Source organism: Camelus ferus, chromosome 23, assembly GCF_009834535.1.
Source record: "Camelus ferus isolate YT-003-E chromosome 23, BCGSAC_Cfer_1.0, whole genome shotgun sequence".
NCBI classification, from domain to species: domain Eukaryota; kingdom Metazoa; phylum Chordata; class Mammalia; order Artiodactyla; family Camelidae; genus Camelus; species Camelus ferus.
This window is the reverse complement of record NC_045718.1, coordinates 22,577,997-22,597,001: the sequence shown is the minus strand read 5'-3', so window position 1 is coordinate 22,597,001 and position 19,005 is coordinate 22,577,997. Positions and strand designations below refer to the sequence as shown.

At 43.2% G+C, this 19,005-nt stretch overlaps 1 long non-coding RNA gene across 1 annotated transcript; it reads left to right on the top strand.

Moving 5' to 3' along the window:
- Positions 1–10,378: 10,378 nt before the first annotated feature.
- LOC116659315 lies at positions 10,379–11,813 on the top strand. The gene is made up of 3 exons (XR_004314632.1): positions 10,379–10,515; positions 10,970–11,091; positions 11,332–11,813. It is a non-coding gene; the product is annotated as an uncharacterized LOC116659315 (long non-coding RNA).
- The last annotated feature ends 7,192 nt before the right edge of the window (positions 11,814–19,005 follow it).

The following is a 19,005-nucleotide window of genomic DNA, read 5'->3' as shown; positions in this document are numbered from 1 at the left end:
TAACAAATAAAAAAATAGACTTGAACATTGAAATTTGTACAGCCTGCACTTTTTGGGGGGGTGGCATTATGAAATATTTAGGGGGAAAAAAACTTGAAAGGTCTGCTTTTTAAAGTGACTTCGGTCTTTAGCCCTGAAAAATACGTAAATAGAAGTTGCCGTGTCATTCCGGGGGCTGAGAGAAAACATGCCTGTAGCTGTGGAGCTTTTCTCTTTAATCAGAAGAGATAGAAAACTTGAGACTGTAACGATTTAAAAAAATTGCTAGATTAAGTGGCACCCAGATTTCCAGGGTTCACATGCTCATTTAAGTGTCTCAAGGGACGTGACATTGTCCCTCAACGTGTCCATCATGATTCTTTAGTCAAGAGCAGCAGTGGTGGCGGGGGAGCAGAGGTGATTTGGGACAGGTGTGTGGGATTTGGCATCAAACAGACCTAGAGGACCATGATTCAACTTATGGCTTCATCGCTGAATAGCTGTGTGGATTAGGAGCAACTGCTTAGCGACTCTGAGCTGCAACTCCTGCTCTGTATATTAAGAACGATCACATCTTCTTTGAAGGATTAGAGACAATGCCTGTAAGTCTCCCAGCACAATGTCTGACACTTAACAAGTGCCCAGGGAGAGGTAGTAGGTATGTTATCATGGCCCTGGGCAAACGCATGGAGATGTCTCATAAGAATATGATTTCCCTCTGGTGGGCTAGAGAAATACACAGCGTAGCTTGGGGATGGGGGATCTAGGAAGAAAAGAAAGAAAAAGAAAAACAAGAAGAGAGAGAGAGAGTTCTCAGCTGGGAATGATCTCTTGTCCCTTCTGGATAAGTGGTTCCATGTGAACCATCCCAGATTAGTGAAGCAGGGAGGTGGGGAAGTAGGGCATATAATTCACGTTGCAGTCCATTAGGATGGATCAAGTCTCCTCTGCTTCACAGAAGCTCATCTCTTGAGCTTCATTTAAATAGTGTGCTGAGCCCTAGTGCACGCGAGCAATAATGTCCCTCGTCACTGCCAGCAAATAACCTTTTTTTTTTTTTCCCAGCAATAAACTCCAAAGCCTCTAGAAATTAACGTGGAGTTAATTTTAGCAGAGACATAACAAATGAGGCTGCCTGAACTGAAGGGAGAAGAGGGGGGTACAGGCGATCACATTAAGTAGGGCAGAAGCAGCAGTCAAATATGCCAAGAGATTTGAGACCTCTCAATGGTGCAGCAACTTTGGGTGTGTGTGCACATCTATATATAAACTCTGTGTGTGTATGTGTGTGAAACACATGAAGACATACGCATCCCTGCCACAGGCAGCTTTAGCGGACTGTCACGGATGAGACTGAGAAGGGAGTAAGGATGGAGGAGAGAGGTGAGAACACAGCCCTGAACTGTAGACTCCAGTGTAGGATGGAGACTTCATTCTCCTCACCTCTCCTCTCTCTTCCTCCTGCCCTTGACTTAAATTGCTTTAGATACAGAAAACCCATGTCTCCTACACTGTTTTAAACCATGAAAAGTAGCAAGATTGCCTTGATCTTTTGTTCAGAAAGCTTTGAAAAACAATCCATTTGTGAAGCTGAAAACCAGGAATTAAAAAGAAAACAAAAAAGGAAAAGAAAAGGAAAAAAGAAAAAAAAAAAAAAAAAACTCAACCCTTCGTGTTTCACTTACCTAAACCAAAGCTTTAACTCTTGTTTCTCTTCTTTCTAACAGTCATAAAATAAGCTTCCTCTGGGTGGAAGTCCCTTTGCTCTGAAGCCACTGGTTTTAACAAGAGACAGCTGCCTTATAAAGAAAGCAGCAGAACTCTTCAAGAGCTTTACTTTTATTTGCTTCTCATTTTATTGACCACTGCAAGCAGGTTGCTGAATCTCACTGCTTACAATCTAAGGTTTTTGTACAGCATGGAAATTACGTGGGTGAAAAGCGTCTGTCCCTAGAGTGACAGAGAACGTGGCCCCAACGTGTGACTTCACGTAGAAGTGCAAACTGTGGCCACTTGATTTTGAGTCATACTCGAGGTTCTTTTTAAAGGCTGAAGCATTTATTAGAATAAGTGCAACCCATGTCTGATAAATGGGACTACATCTGGCTGGATCGCTGACACAAAGCTCCCAGCATTCATTACTCTGATAGTTAAAGCTGAGAAGGGAGGAGAACATTATTTATAGTGATCTTTGCTAAGTAAATCATTTTTTAAAATGGCTTTCTAAATGTAATATTTCCCTTTTAAGAAGCCCTCCAGAATTAAAGGGGCTTTACAATGGAACATGAAACATATTGCGGGGAGGGAGACAGAAGCCGTCTTGATTAATACCCACGATTATCAGCGATGCAAATCACTTTCACTTATTAAGTCTTGTTTAATATCCTAATGAAGGCTTCTGAGCAGATTTGGTAATTCCAGAGAAAGTGACTGAACTAATGCCCTTTCAGCATGTTGAGAATGAGCAGTACTATAAAGAAAACCTCATTTACCGTAATTCCTCCCCTGCCCGGGACCCTTTGCTCAGCGTCTCCTTCGCAGCAGGAGACAATTAACCTTTTCAGTGCCAGAAGTGATTCCCAGCACCTTCCAGCTGCGAAGGCCAGCAGGGTCAGAGGAAGATGGAAGTTCTCTTTAGTTTCCACTTCCCCGGAACAGTTCTAAGAAACTGGACTGCAGAGGAGTAGGGGTTTAAAACGTAGCTGCCGGTTCTGTGATTTGCCGTGGGCACGTGTGGTATCTTGCACCAAAGTCTTTTCAAATGCCAACCCAGGGCATGGCATTGAGTATTCAGCTCGAATCAAAGACTACCAGAAATGAAAAGCAGACACGCCGAAGAAAAGCCTGTTCCACCCTGAAATGCCGGCCTGCCTTTGTGATCTGCCAGGAAGTAGGTTTTACTGAGGCTGAAAGTCTGGGAGGTCGCGCTGAGGGTGGCGATCAGGGGCTGGCCCTGGGCTCCCTTTTACAGCTGGGCTCTCGTTTTGTGGCTCTTCCCTGCCCTCGGGGCCATGGAGACAGCCCAGGGCTGGGGCCTGTGCTGAGCCCTCCTCTGTCTGGGTGGTCACCCCCCTTGTGGATCTCCAGCCACTTTCTAGCATCACCACTTCCTGTCTCCAGAAGCAGCGTGTAGAGGTGGGGAGAGAAGGACCCTGCAGGGGCAGATGCAAGGGAATGAGGCCACAGAGCTAGTGAGGGGTCTCCTCTACTCATGGCCCCTCCAGGCCCCCCTGGGGTTGGCCCCTCCGCTGAGCCATCCCCTCTGACTTTCAGGAATGCCCTTTCACATGTCTCCCTGACTCCATCTCAACGTGTCCACCCATGGCCTGGTATAAAAGGAAGCATTGCTTCTCTTTGGGTAAAGACAGAGGAAAGAACCAGACAATTTCCTGGTCTGCCTTGGAATATAAAACCAATGGACTACTTCTTTAGGGACTAAAGTGACCTTCTCCTTGTTCTAACCACACCCAAACTAAGACTGAACAGCCACCAGTGGGCCAGACATGAAACCTTGTTTCCTGGCACAAGCACGTGAAGGCTTGCTGATTGCTGATGAAAGAAAACCACTGTTCATTTTGTTCTTTGGGAGGATGTCCAGGGCAGGGAAAGACCTGGGGGAGTACTGGGCGCGAGAGGAAGGCGGTGAGGGGTTGGAGGATGAAATGCTGCTTCTCTGTCAAGGAAGACAAAGCACTGGGGTGGGATTGAGGGCCACTTTGTACCCTACACATCCCAGGTGGGAAGAGACACTGCCCCGAGTCCATTCCCTCAGGGGGTGGAGGTGGGATCCATCCTACGGGAGTGCTGGAGATGGATACAGGAAAGTCAGGTGACAATAGCTTAGAACATGGGTTTCAGAACTCAGTGGAGCTGCAAGGAATCTCCCCTTCACACCCTGGCATCATAATTCATGTTTCTGGCTGCCTCACCCCTCCCCTCACACATCTGTGGTTTTCCCTCACATTACACGTGTCATCCCTTAGCATGCTGGAGGCTTCGTTCACTTATCTTGTTTCCTGTTTCTTTTCTGTCGCCCCGGCTAAGATGTAGCACCACAGTGGATCTCCATGTATGGTCGTGCTTAGGACAGTGCACCTGGCAGGTGCTTGGTGGGGACTTGCTGAAAAAAAATTAATGAACTTGGAGGGTAGAGGGACTGAGTGGCTCTGTGGCACAATAGAAGGGTCTTAGACCAGAAGACGAAGGAACTAGGTTTGTGCTGGCTCAGCCAAGTTGAAGCCATTGCACATTCAAGACCTTTGGCCAGCTGTTTAAACTCTCTGAGCCAACAGATCCTCAGCCCCAAGACAGAGATTGACGTGACCTCATCTGGCCTGCCTCCCGGGCCTGTCTTTCTCTGTAACGCAGCAGAAAAGGGGATGTGGTCACACTCTGACAACCGTGAAGAGTTAGGTGAATTTTGGGTCTTGTTATCGGCTGCAGCTCCTTCATTTTATTTAAGCCCCATTTTCCTTATTCTCCTTTTCTGTACTTGACACACACATGTCTCCTTCTCCCTGAAATGATCCTGGATCTTCCCAAACATAATTCCTCCCCCTTGGTTTGTGTTTCTCTAGCCATAGCCTCATGCCAGCCTGTCCTGTTATCCTACTTATGTTGAATACCTCTCTGAATCCACAGTCATCACAACCCAACTCACCTCCACTGGGGATCCAGCACATGCCAGGCGCTGTTCTAGACGTGTTACATTAACGAACTATTTCAACCTCAAACAACCCATATTACAGGCGAGGGAGCTGAGGCACAGAGAATTAAGACAACAGGTCCAAAGTCATGCATCTGGGAGGCAGGGTGGTCAGGGTCTGAATGCAGTCAATTAGCTCTAGTCTTACCATCTGCACCCCCAGCCTCCCAGGGCTGCACGGTGCTGTGCACGCCAGAGATCACAGTAAATGTTGTGGATATGGGCAAATCTGTAGATGGGGCGGTGCTTTCTGCCCGCCTACCCACAAAGAGGGTTGTTCTGAGAAGCAAGTCAAAATGGATGGGAAGGTGCTTTCTAAATGGAAAAGCACACGCACTTAGAGCTTATGGTTACAATGAAATATTTTTAATGACAATGAAAGTAGAAATGTCTAGAACATAGTTTATGAAGCATCTATGAAACTCTTCACCATCTGTTCTTGGGCAGTTCTGCAAATGCTCTATGACTGCCTCACAGATTTCTAGGCTTCTATTTGGACCCCCTGCCAACCTTGCAGGTTTGGACAACTTTGCTTCAGCTTCAAACTGATTTTTTTTAACATTGTATTTCTTTTTCTTTTATTTTTCTAAATTGTGGTAACATAGATATGAAGTTTATCATTTTAGGTGTGACGTTCAGTCGCATTAGGCATATTCGTATTGTTGTACAATCATTGCCACCATCTGTCTCCAGAAGTGTTTCATCTTTCAAAATGGAAACTTTGTGCCATTAAGCAACTCCCATTTTCCCCTTCCCTCAGCCCTTGAAACCACCATTCTGCTTTCTGTTTCTCTGAATAGGACTACTCCTGTACCTCATGTAAATGGAATCATACAGTGTTCATTTTTATGTGAATGGTTTATTTTGCTTAGTACAATATCTTCAAGATTTAGCCATGTTGTGGTATATATAAGAATTTCATTTTAAGGGCTGAATAATATTCTATTATATATATATACACACATGCATCTATATATCTATACACCGCATTTTGCTTATCAGTCCAGGTGTCAATAGATACTTGTTTTGCTTCCACTTTTTGCTACTGTGAATAATGCTGCTATGAATGAGTGTACAAATATCTGTGTGAGTCCCTGTTCCAATTCTTTTGGGTGTAAACCTAGCAGTGGAATTTCTGGATTGTATGATAATTCTATTTTTAATTTTTTGAGGAGCCACGGAACTGTTTTCCACAGCAGCTGCAGCATTTTACATTCCCACCAGCAGTGAATGAGAGTTTCAGTTTCTCTATATTCTCATCAGCACCTGCTATTTTCTGTTTTTCCTTTTCTTTTCTGCCCTTTTTTTTTGTTTTTAAATAGCCTTCCTAATGAATGTGAAGGAGGTCACTCAATTTTTGCATGGTTCAGTTTTTCATATTTGTTTTCCATATCTCTGAACTAATTTTCAAAAAGCAATTTTTGCCACATTAAATAGTCTTGATTCTGTCAAATTTCTTTATTCCTTTATTTATCAGCCTTCAAGTAGCTGGCCCAACATGGGCCAGCTGCTGTCCTAGGTGAAAATCTTGATGAGTAGGACCATCCCAGTCCTCCAGGATTCAAGTTGAGTTTGGTCACATAGCACATAATTATGATGGTTTGCTACCCAAAGGTACAAATTAATCCCATTTATAGCTACATTTGAAAATAATCATTTAAATTGTATATGACAAAGACTTAATTATGCAGAACCCTGAAATTCTTACTCCTAGAAACCCAAGTTTTCTGGATACATGAGAGCTTGTTTATAGGTTCTTTTTTTTTTTTTAATAAACTTTAAGTTTTAGATTTACTATAAATTTAGTATAGCGAGTACTGTAAATCCCAAACTGTATTATTGACATCTTTTGTTAGTATGATACGTTTGTTACAATTAATGAACCAGTATTGATATGTTATTGTTAACTAAAGTCCATAGTGTGCTCCAATTTTCCTAATTTTTACCTAATGTCTTTTTCCTGTTCCAAAATTCCCATCCAGGGCACCACATTGCATGTGGCTGTCATGTGTCCTCAGGCTCTACTTGACTGTGACAGTTTCTCAGGCTTTCCTTGTTCTTGACGACCTGGTCAGTTCTGAGGAGGGTGGGTCGGCTGTTTTGTAGAAGGTTTCTCTGTTGGCATTTCTCTGATGATTTCTTCACTATTAGACTGAGGTTACAGGTTTCCGGGAAGAAGATAGAAGAGGTAAAGTGCGTTTTCATCACATCACACCAAGGACACGTATCAACGTGATTATCACTGCCGACGTTGACCTGGATCGCCGAGCCGAGGGCGTTCTGGTCCCATTTCTCTACTGCAGAGTGACTCTTTCTTCCCCTCTTCGTATGCTGACTGTACTCCTTGGAAGGAAGAGTGTCGTGCTATGTCTGCACTTAAGGGATGGGGGTTAAGCTTCCTCTCCTTGAGGGCGGTTATCCCCATAAATTATTTGGATTCCTTCTGCATGGGAGACTTGTTTCTTCTCTCGGACTTATTCATTTATTCAATCACTTATGTATAAGGGCTACTATTATTTTATAAATGAGTGTGACTCATGGATATTTATTTTATACTGTGGGTCATAATCTAGGACTACCTGATGTTTTTGGTTGCTGAAATCATTCAGGCATTGGCCACTGGGCGCTCTCTTAGCGGGGTCCTATGCCCCTTCACGGTACTCACAATGTCGCTGTGGGTCTTTTGGTTCGTTTTTGAGCTCTCCTTACTTTCTGCTCCTACGTAATGCTCCAGGCTCATCTTGTGTATTTCCTGCCCGAGGCCTCGCATCAGCCATTTCTCCAAGCATGCCTGGTTGCAATTACTGGAGAGTGGTGTGGGAAATCAAGGTCTAGGAGTTAGGTGCATTTGTTGCTACTGGGATGTCATTGCATTTAGGCCCTCTTAGCTGAAAAAGATATATGTGTCAGTAGGTCCTTGATTTTGATGACTATTTTAGACTTTTTGGATGAAAATATGGACAAATCATGCACTTCCCTGCATTCAGTGACAGAAAATAATCAACAAAATTTATCCTGTTCTTGGGAACTCGAGTATTGTCCTTCCTGAATGATGGTTATTTGGCCATGATACAGTGATTGCCCTCAGCCCCCGACAAGCTTTGAAAGACTGTTCCTACACCGTGGTGCCCTGCTACCCTGCCATCTGAAATCTGTTCTGGATTTTGGAAAAATTCTAATTGTTTTCCTCTCGGTGTCTCTAATAGCCTCCTCCTTTACCTCTAGCTTACTGTATATAATTTGCTGGCTCCTGGTAATCAGACAACCAAGTTTGTTCAACCTGTTCATAAAGTAAAAGCAGAGAGGTACTGAGTAAGAATCCGAGGTTCACGCCAGGAAATAAAATGCATCGTGTAACACCCATTTGAGACTCTGCAGAAAGATCCCCTTCCCTTCTTCTTTTTCTCACGCCCTGTTTTTCACCTATGCTCTAGGACAACAGTACAGAACAGTTTAGGTCAAATATACGTTTTATATGTGAACACCAAATGTATGTGCAGTTCGGGCTTGTCCACGTGGCTCTGTATCCATGCTCTCAAATTATATCTAAATAGCGCAGAGGGAGGAGCAGAAGAGTTGAAATCAGTAGACGTGAAATGCACTTGAGCTCTGGCTCTCTCGCTCTGTTGCAGGCAAGGCATCGGCCTCTCAGGGCCTGGGGTATCAGACAGAAGCTAAAAGAGTTAGCCTGGAACCCCTGGGTTCCTTTCCAGCTGTGACGTCCTGTGACTTCTGGGTGAGCTTTATTAATCTTAAAAGAACAATGTGATCAAATGGGGTCCAGAGCATCTAATCTCAGTTAAGCTGCCTTCAGACTGACTGACCTTGGGAACGATGCTCTAAAAATACCTTCCTCAGAGTCACACACGTGTCCACGTAGGCACTTATTATATAATGAAGGAGGCACGACAAATCAAAGAGGGGAAGTGTGGATTGCATGTAGACAGCACTGGGAAAAGGCTGGTTCGATGTATGGAGGAACGTAAAACTAGATCTTCACATAAGGTCACTAGATGGATTGACTTCCTAAAATGAGAAAGATTAAATGATACATTTATAGAAGAAGTTTCAGCTGAGTCTCTTTGGGATTAGGGGTGAGAATGGTCTTTAAACAAATGTCAAAACACTAACCATAAGGACCCCCAAAAGAGATGAAACTGATTTTCTCAAAGTTAGACGTATGCCAGCAACATGGGTGGATCTGGGAAGTGGGACAGAAGTAGAAAACAGAATGCGATATGTAACAATGTCATCTGCAGAATTAGAAACATTCACAGGAAACAGCAATATATATTTTGCAAGAATACATACACATGAAAGGATAGACTTTAAGAAGGTTGCCTATGGGGAAAAGGAGGGGCTTTCTGCTGTTCCCTGATAATCATGTTTATCATATATATGTCTATATGTGAACACACAAGTACTTTTCCTATATGTTTGCATAAAGATTGCTCACCCAGGGCTGTGGACTGTGAGTCCCCTGAGGGCAGGAATTCGCACTTAGCACACAGTAGGCACCCATCCTGGTGGGATGAATGAATGCGTGTACACAGATCCTCTCTGCACTACCTGCTTCACTAGGATTTTGTGGGGATAATTTCAGATAACAGGCATAAATGCTCACTGAGACTTCCACGGCTGTTGGTCTGGAATGCTCCTTAGGACTCATCTGGCCCAGTGGTTACCAGACTTCTGGACTTCTGGATGAGTTTAGGAGTAGGTAGGTGGACTGAAAAAATAAAAAGTCGCATACTCTGGGTCAGCCCACTGAACTTTCCCTAAACTCAGGCATGAACTCTAAAATCCACCATTATCACTTTACAAAAGAAAGGGCTTTTTTTAACATCGTTGGGTAAGATAAATATTAAGTATTATGGGAATTAAAAGAGCCACCGAGATACACTGAGAATATCAGAGCAGGCTTCTAAGAGAAGCTAATAGTTGAACCAGGCTATGAATGATTTTTTTTTTTTAAACATTGAAGAAATAGACAATTTAAAATAAAGGACAGCACTTTTGATGAAATAATTTAGCTCAATGAAAGTGTTACTGCATTCTTTCCATTTTTTGTCACTTCTCCATGGCAACTTCAGTACAAGCCGGACCATGAGCCACTGAGTGGGTCCAACGTCAGAGATTTGGTGTCTTCGCTCATTCTCAGAGCGCTGGGACTGCAATCCAAGCTCTGATTCACAAGAAAGCTTCCAACCCAACGCAGTAAGTTCTTCTGAAAGACACTCCCAAGATCCTGCTAAGTCCTGTTGGAAATTCCCCCTCATTTTGGCCAGCTCTGGGTCAGCTGGCAGGTATTTAAAATGAAAATTTCTTCTGATCCATGGAAGGGCCAGCGGTGCTTTGAACTCAGTCAGGAGAGGAACTCAAGTTCATCATGTGCACATCCCAGACCTGTTGCTATAGCACCTGAAATCAGTGACTCACAGGGGAAGCACAGCAGGGAATGGTGACAGCTATATGTGCAAATCGAGGGTTGGTTACCCAGCCAGCCAACAATGATAAGCTTCCCTTCGGCCATAAACCCGACCCAGCTGTGGGGTGTGAGCAGGCCTGTGTAAAGGGAAGGAGAAGGTTTATTTCCTATTGGCATCGAGTCCTTTTGAACCTTGACCTTCCTCAAATTGTCCTTATTTGATAAATGCAGGGTCCCAGAAGCAGAGGAGAGTAAGTAACAGAATGTTGTGCATCTGTGTCTAAAACAACAGACCTCAGAATGAGATGGAGAACAACTGTTTAACTGCAAGAAAAGCAATAAAGACAGCTGTGTGATTTAGAAAACGCACCAGTTCTGGGTCCTCTGAAAGCAATTGATGAAGGTAAACAAATAGTGGAGGTGATTTCTTCATCTCCTTTGATTCACTTTTTTTTTAATTGAAGTATAGTTAATTTGCAATGTTGTGTTAGTTTCTGGTGTACGGCATAGTGATTCATTTATATATATATATATATTCCTTTTCACATTCTTCTTCATTATAGGCCATTACAAGTTATTGAACAGAGTTCCCTGTGGAACAGTAGGACCTTGTTGTTTATCTATTTTATATATAGTAGTTACTATCTACAAATCCCAAACTCCCAATGTATCCCTCCCCCACCCCACTCCCTTTGATTCGCTTTTGGATGTTCCAGTTTGTCCATAATTTAAAAGGATCAGCACCCCAAGTAGAACTTTAAGTGTTGTGCGTGTGTCTAATACATCTTCATGGTGCTGGAGAAAGAGAAATCATGGCAGCCAAGTGGCTTTACATCTGTTTCTTATCATCCTAACAGCTGCCCGAGTTCCAGCTGTGAAGAGTGGCAGAGGTAGCCGACAATGTTGAATTACTGGAAACTCTAGTAGGACCAAACAAAACTTTTACAAAGAAGCTCCAAGAACTCAGTAAAAGATACAGGTAGGCACTTGGGAACACATGCGCCCCTCCCCACCCCTCCCCGCCCACACACACACTCATGAGCGTCCTCCCATCCCCCGAAACTGTGTGGACAGAGGCAAAGGGAAGGGGAAAGTTCAACTCAGAAGCAGAAAGAAAAACAATGCAACTTTAGCGCTGCATTATTCAAATTGGCTAATTATAATTATAATTCCCCTCTGTAAATTTACAAGTTTCTTTTTTTTTTTTTTTTGAGGGAAGAATACATGTTTTCCGCATTAAAAGCTTTTGCAGGACTCATGGAATGAACACAGGAAAGATACTCATGGATGTAAATGACAACATTAATGAGGAATTGATTTCAAGAGGGGCCGAGCGGATGTTATGTGAAGCCCTGAGTTCCTAAGAGCCTCCAGAGAGCCCCTTCCCCTCCTGGACCCTGGTATTCTGAAGGCCAAGGAGGATCTACTTCAACTAATGGCCTTCTTGTCTCCACGCTTTCTTCCTTTCAGTTCACCCGGCTGACCACGGCCAAATGAACCCTCCTAAAGGCAGTCCTAACATAGACTGCTTTCTTGCTTACGATTCTTCCACGGTTGTCCTTGGCCCCCAAATCACATACTTTCCTAGCTCTCTCCATTCTTCTCCTGCTCTCCATTGACTACAGGGGCCTTCCCTGGACTCTTCTGTCCTGATGGTCCTTCCTGCTCAACGCCCGCCTCTCAGGAGTTCCAGTCCTGCTGCTGAATTCTTGCCCATCTTTCAAGGCCTATTTCAACTATTGCTGCCTGATGTCTTACCTGGAAACCTTGATCTATCCTGATGGATCTTTTAATTCCTATAGTAATTTATATTCATTTGGAGTTATCGAGAATGATTTATGCAGATAAATAATTATATTTATATAATTATATAATATGGATAAATGATTGTATTTATCTATAATTATGTATCTATATTTATCTACAATTATCCTCTCTGTATAAATGATGGCATTGATCACACCTCCTCTTGCATTTTAAGCAAGATTACTCTATACAGTACCTTTTCTACTAGATTGAAAACTGCTTGACTGGGCCTTGCATATTTGTCTCTCTTTTTTTTTTTCCTGCCTTTCACTTTTTAAAATTGTGAAACATAGCCATGATTATTATAAAAGTGCACACAACCTAAATAGACTGTTTCGTACATTGTTACAAAGAAAACAGCAAGCAGCCAACACTCAGGTCAAGAAATAAAACCTTGTCGATGCCAGTACCTCCGAAGCCACATCACTGGCCCCCAAGAGCCCCTTTCCTCCTCCCTCCGCTGTATTTGCCTCCCTCTCCCCTTCAGCATCTGCCCGGGAAGCTTGGTCTTAGCAAGGGGTCAGGAAGCACTTGAAGGACGGACAAACAGGAGACAAGGAAGATGCAGCCTAAAGAAACATCAGCCGGATTCATTGTCACCACTGGAAAAGGGGCCTGAAGTTCACGCCCCTGCTCAGAGGCGGGTCAGAACTCTCTTCCTACGTGAAAGATGTGTGTTCTGCACCCACAGTTGTTATTTAAGGAGCACTCACGTGGTGAAGCAGGCTCAGCCTCACGGGATCAAAGTACTGAGCAGGGAAAGGCACTGCTTTGTTAAGCGGTGTTCTGAGATGTCGGGAAGGGAGAGAGAAATAGGGGCTCCCTGGGAAGAGGGGGGCAGGGTGGCTCTAACAGGGCCTTCACAAGAGCCACACAGGCCCCTGGTTCCGGAACAGTGACAGGGAATGTTTCAGGCTGAAATTGTCCTCCCTGTCAAGTTGGGATCCTGAGGTTAAATTCGCTTTTCAGGATTTCTCGGAAGCCCCAAAGTGGGTGAATTATCTCAAATGATCCCAGGTTGTAACAGAACCAGGGACGGTAACAGCGCCTCATGCCATCTTGTTGCCGTGACCAGTCACCTCTTCAATATTTATGTTTTATTTTTATCTCTGTATTTGAGAGGCATTATTTGTGCACAGGCTGTTAAAAACAGTTCTGAGGGAAACACACGTCCAGCTGCTTCCTCCTGTTTTCCATCTGCTGCATTTACACGTCTTTGTATGCATTTAACTGTTGCTTGTCGGTGTAATTGGAATTTCACCGAGGGCAGGGGGAGAAAATTCCCCTAAGGGTGGGTTGTCAGTTCAATAGAACTGAAAGAGATTATCTTGGTTAGTCACTAATCAACCTTAAACTTCCAAGTTGGGCAACAAAATAAACACCAAGGAACTTTAAGTTTTAAGAGTTAACTTGCTTCGGTTGTGTATTTGTAGTCCTATATTTATGCATCGGCTAACATTTCTCCCACTTAATCTTAAATATGTAAATCCTCAATTTATCTGGAATTACTTAGTGAAAGGCTGATGTGTGAGTGTGGTAGATTATAATATTCCATCGCCACCCCTGATCCTCTTTACCTCTTATTCTTTTCATAGCAGATCAAAAAAGCTGCGTGCGTGCCACAAGAATATATTATTTTAAGAGACTTGGACTTAGAAATTGATTTCCTTGATGAGAAAAAGAAAAGTCTCCTTCTGACCCAGAGGGTCACTTCATAATCCTGTCACTCTACATCAAAAAAGCCCTTTTTTTTTTTTTCTTTTAGGAGAAGATGAGAATATTTCTGAAAAGGAATTAATTTTTTAGCTACAGTAAAAAACAGTGACTTGCAGACTTAGCCATTTGGACGAGAGGGGACTTATTCCTAATACAGCTCCTGTGATTAGAACAAGATCCTGATATATTTTAGGGTTGGGCGGTTTTCAATGGAAATTGGGATTTGTACTATAGAATGAAATTGATATTCTATTTTATTGATGATTTTAAGGCTTAAGTGGGAGTCTTTTTTTTTTTTTTTGTAAAGGGATTGCACTGCTTTCAAATATTGAATAATGACAGTTGAAGGGAGAAGGCTCTCTCTGCGTGTGGATTTAAATTAATAGGCTATTAAACAGCACGTGATCTTCCTCACCTTCCGACTTGAATCTGCCTTTCTGGAAGGCCTGCCCCTGGTACTGAACCCGTCCAGCTAGGGCGGTAGTACTTAGTCCTGCGGCACAACTGAACCCCCTGGAGAGCTTTACAAACTGCTGATGCCGCAGTCACACTTCTGGAAATTTTGACTCAGTTGATCTGGAGCCCGAGTCTCATAGTGTTTTAGAAACTTCCCAAAGGGGATTCTAATGAGCAGACAGAGTTGAGAACCACAGAAACAGAGGATATTCTGAAACTGCATGGCATTCCTTTATCATTAGGTGCCTGTTACAGCCATGTCTGTGTGCATGTCTAGACTCCACTGACTTCTTGTATACAGGTGCTCTGATGGAAGATTTCTAATCCCTTTACTCACATGAAGCCACAGAGCATCTATCTGAATCTTTCAAATTAATATTTTAGTGTTCGTTTTACTGATGGATGTAATGAGGTTAGAAAAATATTTTCTCATCAGGCTATAAGTATACACACTCATATATACAGTTGTCCCTTGAACAACACGGGGATTCTAGGCTGGGCTAAAGTTATTCTTATATAATTTTACTGTCGGCCCGCCATATCTGTGATTCCACATCCATGGATTCAAGCAACCATGGCTTTTGTAGTACCTTAGTATGTATTTAGTGGAAAAAAATCAGCATATGCGTGGGAAACTGGGTAAAATCAGGTAGGGCAAACCATGGAACTCAAGGCTGGACATGAAGTTCCCAGTTTGTCTGTGGCGGTTCGGCCCCCTTTTGGAGAATTATCTGGATGTTGCAGGCTGATATACAAAGACAAGGTATAAAATAATCCCAAATGGTAATTTCCCTTGTGTAATTAAAAAAATTAAGCCTTCACAGAGCCTCGAAAAGTTCAGTAAAAATAAACACACATGCACAAATAAAACAAAAATCAACTAAAAACCTCTATAATCTTGCACCTCTGCTTTCTGTTTCTCACACAGGGTGTTTTCCACCTGGCACTTTCTTTTGAGACCCCATTGAGGGACCTCTCCATCCACCATGCCAATCTTCTCCCCAATAGCTTTTTCCAGGGGCCACTGCCTTTCCATCTCTGAGACCTGTATCTGATGTTCTCAACTTCTGTACTTCCGGAGAAATAGCCTGATCCAGTAGAAGGAAGGCGCTTTGTTTTGGGGTCTGTCTTAACTGGGTTCAAGTCTCAGGAATCTTTGACCCCAAAGCTCTGAGTCTCCATTTCCTCATCATAAATATGAAGGTTAGCATCAACCCAGAAGGTCTCGTAGGGATTAAATGAGACCAAATATTTGAGAGGACCTGGTCTCATGTAGGTTGTGTGTTGGTTAGTTCCTTTTCCTTCCTTCCGGTTGAGCCCTCAGCTCAAGTGACTTGTCCATCTAAAGTTTCTCTCAAATCCACGGTCTATCCTCATGAACTTTTCAGACCCAGATCCATCTCCATTCTCTGTCCCTTCAGCAATCAGAGGCTCTGTGGTAACGACTGGCCTTGCAAATGGTTTACTCCTTTTGGTGGATGTATTAGGAATCTCCTCAGCTAGGCTCCTTGGGGACAGAAGCCAAGTCTGATAAATGTTTGGAACATCCTGGAGTCCCCACTACAGGGGTCTATACACAGGAGGAAAGTCACAAGTACAGCCTCCGTCGGCCATCAGAATGGCACACAGGATGTGGAGGGGACTGTTAATGTTAGTGAAATAATAATTCATCAGAATTCCTTAAGCTTTTTAATTTTGTGCTTATTCAGGGATAGAGACTGTGCCCATGGCTTCTTCCTTATCAGTTAATGTACCACCATTAGCGAGTTCCTCGAAAGCTGTTCTTCATTCCAGAAGCGGCAGATGTGGTGACACTCGATGTTTATAGAGGAGTCCTCAGCGAATCTCTTAGGATGTGGGGCTCTCATCGACTCCAAATGTAGAGAAATGCGAATTTTTTGTTTCTTTTCTTTTTTTCTCCTGGCACATAATTCTATTAGAGAGGAGAAAGCAAAAGAGGGAGAGCAGAAGGAGAGTGGAACTGCTCAGCTCTGTGTGACCAGGCCAGGTCCTCAGCAGTGACAGCAGTAACAGTGCCAACGATCACGCGCACTGGTATTTACTAGAAGCCAGGCACCACGGGAAAATTTTCTTTTTAATTGAAGTATAGTCAGTTACAATGTATCAGTTTCTGGAGTACAGCACAGTGTCCCAGTCATGCATATACATACATATATTTGGTTTCATATTCTTTTTCATTAGAGGTTATTACAAGATATTGAACAGAGTTCCCTGTGCCATAAAGAAGAAATTGGTTTTTTTTTAAATATATTTTTATATATAGTGGCTAACATTTGCAAATCTCAAATTTACCCCTTCCCACCCCCTTTCCCCTCTGTAACCATAAGATTGTTTACTATGTCTGCGAGTCTAGGAAATCTTTTAATCCTCCCAATAGTCTAATAAATAGGTACTCTTCTCCCCACTTTGCAGATGAGAAAACTGTGGCACAGAGAGGTTAGGTAATTCACCTAATTTTATCCAGCCAGAAATGGCAGAGCCAAGCATGTAACCCAGAGAGTTGGTCCCAGAACCTGAGCTTGTCATCTCTGTGCTGTCTGCCCAGGTAGCACAGTGACTGATGATAATAAAGACTTCTTGATAACAGGTGTCCACATGTGAACGTGTTGACTAAGCCTCGCCCCTTGTGTCACTTGAATATAGACCACAAGAAGGAAAGACCAGACCTCAGGAAGCCATGGCCTCTCACCGGGCTGCACCAGCCACATGCTCAACCTTGCATTTGTGTGCCTGTGGGAGGATTACTGGAGAGTATCTGAGAGCCCTTCCTTCATGCAGTGCTCTGTACTCCTTGGTGTTCAACAAGTAATCTGGATTGCAGTGGGGAGCGGGTGGGGTGAGGACCTCTCTCTTTAGCCTGCCCCACCTTCCTGCCCCCTTGATGAATGTCAGTAATCCAGTAAATCTCTCCTTTTCTCTTTAACCAGGAAACAGCTCTAGAAAACCATCTCCAGTGGATGACAGTTGGCACAGGGGATGAAACCTGTTTGTTGGGCTTGCCCTAACCCACAGGGGTAGAGATCACACTGCATTTGTATTCAGTGCGGAGTATACAGTTGGTCTTCAATGAATGAATGATTGAATGAATGAATGAATACTTATGGAACTCCAGCCCACTTGCATTTACCACAGATTCGACTGTGACTCCGATTAAAACCAATGGTTTTAATCAAGGCAGAATATCTTCTTTAAACACCAGGATTAGCCTCTATGAAAAGAGAAATGTAAACAGGACTCTAATTAGAGAATTTACTAATTATTCTTCCCTGCTGAGGACATTAGCTGGGGTTTAGTCTTTAGCTGTGACGGCCAGACGACTTTCTCTTTATCTCCAGAAAGGGAAAAATTGACTGGCAAGATTCATTTCAATACCCTGATTCCTTTCCCGCTCTCTTTCACTCTCAAAAAAAAAAAAAGATATTCCAGCATGAAAGATCACAGACTCAGCCCAAAACAGTGGACCCAGGTTGATGGCATTCAGGAAACTGCTCACTCTCGGAGCCCCAACTGCTGAGGCAAAGATAAATCGGCAGGAAGATTTCTTTGGAATGATGTGAATTTAATGAATCATGAAAAATATCCCCAGCTGTTCTTAAATTTAAGGGAGATTGAGTGATAACAAAAGATAGTCTCCCCCCCTCTTAGATGTAGGTTGGAGCGGAAAGAGCCATGGTTAAAAAAAAAAAAAAAAAAAAAAAACCAACCCTGAGGCCACAAGCTTGCCTTTTCTTTCCCATCTCTTCTATTGTTGAAGAGAAAAAAAGCTGTCTGCAGTCAGCAGCCACTGAAGGGCATGATGAAGAGTGTTTGCTATTACCAGACTTGAAGAATCCTCTACTCTGATTTCAAAAATCAGGCTGCCCTTGCAGGCAAACATTTAGAAAGTGATGGGCTTTTCTCAGACACCCCCACTAACCCCAAACACCACGGTCCTCACATTTCATCCAACCCCTTTATTAACACATTGACTGGCTGAAATTAAAAATAATGATTCTCTCTTTCCTCATCCCAGCTGCTGCAACCCTAACTTCCCCAGCCCTCGAAATCCTTATTAACCCATTGATTAGTGTGGCCTCCAGCCCTGTCCTCAGCTGGGAGATCTAAGCCTGGCCATCGTGGGGTTGGCTAAGCTTCAGGGATTCCCAATTTAGATCCCGGAGATCTGTGCTGGAGGGCTTGAAGGATACGTATGACTTCCCTTCCTTGCTCCTTCGTTTGCCTCCGGTGTTCTGCCTTGGCTATCATGGGGACCCTGAACATACCATGCACCACCCAGGAGGCTGACCCTGGGCCCAGTGTCCAGGTGCTCCACTTGCTCTCCTTGCTTACCTGAAAAAGCACAAGGCAAGTGGGTAGCTGTGAAGGTCAGGAGAGAATGCCTGCTTACCTCTGTTTCCTTGGGGTCTGTTACTATCTGGATAAATTTCCCTTTCCTTCAAGGTGGATGAAAAAGGCTAACAGATGGTAAGCAAGATTTTTTGTTCCTTAAGGCAATTTTTAACTTCTAAGTATAGATGAGAGATGTATTTGAGAGCTAGAAATGCTGGCCTCCCTGTGGAACCGCTAGACAGGATTCAGAAGGAGCAGGAATGATGAAGATGATGATTAAGTATTAATGTTAAGTATTAATGACAAACAGTAAAATTGAAGACTTACAAGTTGAAGACCAGACACAATGTTAAATGCTTCTCATAGATGATATGTGTATCATGCATCAGAAAACCGAAACCAAAACAAAAACAGAAAAAGAAAACTTCCAAGAAGTGGATAATTACATTTGCTTATCGAGCAAACTGAACTTGGTGAGATTTTAGCAGGTAGAAAACTTACTTGTTTCCACCACTCTCTCCAAACCCTGTTGGATTTCTTTCCTTTCTATCAGATGATAAGTTAG